General features: G+C 39.5%; 1 long non-coding RNA gene and 1 pseudogene across 1 annotated transcript; one reads left to right on the plus strand and one right to left on the minus strand.

Annotated features, from left to right (window-relative positions):
- Positions 1 to 2,888: 2,888 nt before the first annotated feature.
- On the plus strand, positions 2,889 to 3,882 carry LOC120082982. The gene is made up of 3 exons (XR_005483347.1): positions 2,889 to 3,287; positions 3,391 to 3,558; positions 3,716 to 3,882. It is a non-coding gene; the product is annotated as an uncharacterized LOC120082982 (long non-coding RNA).
- A 34-nt stretch (positions 3,883 to 3,916) lies between these two features.
- The window catches only part of LOC120084041, a 7,779-nt pseudogene continuing 6,526 nt past the window's right edge, over positions 3,917 to 5,169 (minus strand).

The raw sequence follows: 5,169 nt of genomic DNA on the forward strand, positions 1-5,169 counted from the left end.
TTCTATGTATCTAGAAGGTCTTTTCCATTCAGATATGTGGCCAAGTGGATTTGTAGGCTCTGTATACGCAGTCATTAGAGAGTCCATTGTATAAAATCGACTGCAAAGACTGTGGATGGGTATATTTCTTTCCTTTGCAGCAACAATTGCATGGGAACACGGGATACCAAGTGAGTCGAATTCCTTACATGTGCATTCCTTCTTGTGAAGATTGACAATACCGTTCAATCGATTATCTCGCACGTGTACCCGATAACAATCAATAGGCTTCACCCAATATCGCTTGCCCTTATCGGCTTCACTTGCCAATCAGGTTTCACAGTAGTTAGAGTGCAATGTCATTTGAGATGCCCCGTAATTGCTCCGTTCGTAGAACAAGGATTGGAGCATTCCTCTAACATGTTCAATCAAGCATACTATGGACATTAGTCGATACTCTTTAGTTAAGGAATTGAAACACTCTGCACTGTTGGATGTCAAGTTATCATATCTTCGTTCTATTTGGTAAACTCGTGCCCACCTTTAAAGACCGATGTCTTCCAAATAGTTCATGACAGCACCTACCCATTTTGTCTGGAACTCTGTCATGCGAAAAGCCCTTGCTGCATCTCTAAATATCCCAACAACTGTGCTATCCTTAAAGTATGTAACCAGATTCTGTTCTATATGTCATGTGCATAATCCATGAAATGTTGTGGGAAAAAATGCATGAATAGTATTGCTGATAGATACCATTCGATCAGACACAAACACCAGATTATCGGGTTCTCCAATACGGCATTTCAAGTTTGACATAAACCATTTCCATGATCGATCGGTTTCATTGTCCCCTATTGCATATGCTAGTGGGTATAATTGATTGTTCCTGTCCATAGAAACCACAACCAACATGGTGCCTTTGTATTTTCTTTTCAAGTGCGACCCATCAACAACAATACAAGGCCGATAGCTTGCAAAACCTTTAATATAAGGCCCTAATGCCATAAACATATACTTGAAATGCACCTCATCTTCAAGTTCGATCTCAAAGATTGTACCCGGATTCTCTATTTTTAGCACTTCTCCATAAGCATGTAGTATGGAATATGAGTATTCTAGAGTACCTCTAGTGAGATTATACGCGGTTTCCCTTACACGCCACGCTTTATCATAACTTACGTTCACTCTATAATCTCTCTTCATATCCTCAATGATATGACAAGGTTTATAAATACGTCCTATGCCTGTGAACTTATCCTTGATGAGTTGACCAACAACTGTAGTAGTTGCTTGTCTATGGTCGTGATTCAAAATTCATATGGAGCATGTGTGCGAATTGCAGTACTTTGTGATCTTGAATATATCAGACCTTTCCATTTTGACTGCACGAAGGCTCCACTTACATGTCTCCCTAATGCATTTGACAGTGAACAGAGATTTGGTTGATCTCCTGACCTTAAATTCAAAATTTCTGTTGATGGCCAAAATAAATAATCTCATTTTCAAGTCCTTTTTGTTCAAAAATAGTTGACCAACTTCAACTCCTCTGTCCCAGATGAAGAGGTGCTAGGCATAATCAACTCTGTCCTATGACTTGAAGACAGATGGTGGAACCACTAAAGCTGCTGTAGAACGACGCACATCTCCATGATCACAATCTATTTCATTCAATCCTGCTGGTTGCTCATTCACATCCACATCCATTGAAGGACCACAATCCATGTAATCGAATATTGATGGTACAGTGTTGGTAGACAATGGAATATCGGTGTTGGTAGACAATGGAATATCATCCTCTTCCCGACGAAACTGATATGATTCCTTGTATTGTCTGTCCACAGCCGTATCATCATAACTCACATTTCTAAACCCCATTCCAAATCTTTCGTCCTGTTTAGACTTCAACGTTACATCTATATGAAGTTTACTAAGCTCTTCTCACAAAAGAAGGAAGTGAACATCATCATCATCTATTATGCATTGTGAAGGGGCTTCAAATTCAAGATTATATTTAAGTTTCAGGATAAGATTAAACTCTGAAAAACTGACTTTTGTAGCCCTATAAATGTGAGATTTAAGTTCTTCATAATTCATTGTAGGGGGCACAACGATTCCTTTCAACTGTCCCCCAATATACGAACTTTCATTCTCATCCCAATCACCCCCTAATCGAATAAATAAACACTTTTCTGTCATCCTACAAAGCAAGAGAATATTTTTCATTAAGCTATACAAGCAATTGAAGTGTACTCTCGCTCTCGCTTTCACAATCTTGCTCTCTCAAAATATCATCCTCTCTCGTAATCTCACTCTCTATCATAATCTCGCTCTCTTTCTTACTCTCTCCCAATACAAAATTTCGTAATGCTACCTTTCCAGAAATAACACATAAAAAATAATTAAACAGACTCAAAATAATTCACCTTTTTGAAAAAGTTGTTCCTTTCTGATAAAGCCTCGTCTTGGAAATCACCGTTCGAAAAATCTTCGTTCAACAAAACACCGTTGAAAACCAGAGAAATAATTACCTTTGAAATAGAGTTTAAAGTTTAAAGAAATCACCATTGTATTGTGTTTAGGCATTATTGATTTGATTTGAATCTTTCATCGTGACATTTTGTCAAATCAACAGTACACTGACGAACAATCACATCGAACTAGGGAATTTCAAGCGAGAGCTAGAGCGTTTAATCAGACGAGAGCGAGATTTACCTCGTGAGGTCGGTGTAAGGACAATTTACATAATTTGGTATGACAATAATATCAGCAGAGTCAATTGACATTATTTTTTAAAAGTAGGTCATTTGACATTTTGGACCCAATTTTTGGATCATCTGTACAAATTTCCAAGGATTAGCAACTCCGTTCTTACAAATGCAGTAAAATGGATACGTCTTGTTCCCTCCACATTTGCCTCCCATTTCATTGCATTCATTACAAGCTTCCTTATACCAATTTCCGTATTCAACATCGAAACCACATTTCACAGCCTTCTCCACCAAACTTTTCCCCTTTTTTATACCTTCTTTCAACCAATCTATCGTAACCATCACTTCTATGTTCATTGTACATTCCACCTTTTCCATGTTCCGAATCGCCGCCGACGATTCGAATCCATAATTCGCTCTCCGAAGCTTTCCCCATTTCCCACTGCACCAAAATTTGTACCTCTTCGGAATTGGAATGTAGTTTTCCCCCGAGCAATTGTACCACACCGATATGTTTTGATTGTTGGAAGCATACGCGAACAGATGCCCATCCATAGTCGCCACTCGGATTTCATTTTCTGGGCAGTAATTCTCGAATAGGTCTGATCTTGCAATCCTCATTCCATTATTTGATTGGTTGATTTTCAGAAAGTTGTATTCCACAGAATTTATGTAAATTGTGGTGGTTTGGTTTTTCTTGCAGTTCAGTTTGAATTCTTGCCGCCCGCAAGACTTCTGCTTCTTGTACCCCAGAAGGGATACTTGATGACTGATGTTTACCAATTCTCCACAATTGTAACCCTCACCGCAAACTTCAAATGCATCTAGGGCGTCTTCGTTGAAACATGGTGAAAGATGAATCGCGATTATGGTAAGGGAAGGATTGATTATAGAGATGTAAAAACCCTTTCATCCTGCTTAGTAAATGGCGATTATGGTAGAGATTATTTTACCGTGATTTTAATTTTTTTCATAGTACGAACAAATGCACATGTGTGACAGTTTGAACTTCTGATCTCATGGAGTAGGTATTTTAATGATGTTGGACTATGCACGTGTACTATATGGTTTCCTGCTTGCCTTCAAATCATACCAGTTTGGAATAGTCAATTGTTAACTCAAAAAGGAAAAAAGATATCAAATTTTGGGAGTCTTCAAACAGGGGAAATTGTTGTTCTTATGTTGCTTCTGCTGGACTTACAAACTAACAATAGGAATTCAAAGACAGATGGGATGTGTCCAACGAGCAAGAGGGCTTGCATCTAAAGCAGTGTCATTAGTATGAGTTCGATGAAGAAGCAGCAGCAGCAGCTTGGAGTAGACCAGTGGAAGGAGGTCCATAGAAGTTGAGTTTTGGTGGAATCTGTAAGCCATCAATACTACCTTCCAACATTGCAACCACATTAGTCATCGACGGCCTGTTGTCGGGCAATGTCTGAATACAATGCAGCCCCACAATTATCATTTTTCTTGCCATTTTTTCTTCTTCCTCTATGTTTCCCCACCAACACCCTCCATCTATTTCACTTTGTGTAAGATTGTTATATATCCAATCAGGAAATTACTCTTCACTCTGCACTACTCGATCATTGTCATTGGGATTCTTTCTTGCTCCCACCATTTCAAGAACCAACATTCCGTAGCTATATACATCGGACTTGTGAGAAACCTTACCAAAGTTTCTAAAAATTACTTCAGGTGCAATGAACCCTGCTGTCCCTTTTACGCCTGTCATCGACACATGACTTTCTTTGGCTCTGCATTGCTTGACAAATCCAAAATCTGAGATTTTGGGGCAAAAGTCATCATCTAAAAGTATGTTGTGTGGTTTGATGTCAAAGTGCAAAATCTTTGTGATACAACTGCTATGTGTCACAATCGCTCTTTCGGAAGCTTCTCTTAGCGATTGTGCGGCACTTGTTCCCGCTCACGAACAAGTTAGCCAACTCGAATACGGACTGCCGGTGGCACACCAAGTGCCACTCGCAACCTCCACCCCCGTTTTAGGGAAAACGGTTTTAGAAAACGGGTTTGGAGAAAAGGTTTTCGTAAGAAGTTTTTGTGAGTGTGAATAAAGAAAAAAAGATTGTAGTAGACTATAAAGCAATAAGCAACAACAACAACTTTATAGAGTACTACTTCGGGTATGAGGAAGTGATGGTTAGTCTTATCTCCATATAGTGCATTCTGAACAAAAAGCCAACTGGCGCCCTTGCATATGCAAAAGGGCGAGTGGTCACTTACAATGAAAATGTAAAGAAAGCAAGCTAACTAAGTTAATACAATACAAGATATGAAAGTATGCTAGAAGGGGGTTGGATTGGGCATGCGACCATGGGCAACAGGCCCTGGACAAGCATGACCGTGACATTCTCCCCCACTTAATTGGTTGACGTCCCCGTCAACTGACCTTGTTCAAAATCTGCGATGGCTGGAGCTGCATTCTTCAAATCTTCGGCCCGCTCCCAACTGATCTCTTCGT

Source organism: Benincasa hispida, chromosome 8 (genome assembly GCF_009727055.1).
Source record: "Benincasa hispida cultivar B227 chromosome 8, ASM972705v1, whole genome shotgun sequence".
NCBI lineage: Eukaryota > Viridiplantae > Streptophyta > Magnoliopsida > Cucurbitales > Cucurbitaceae > Benincasa > Benincasa hispida.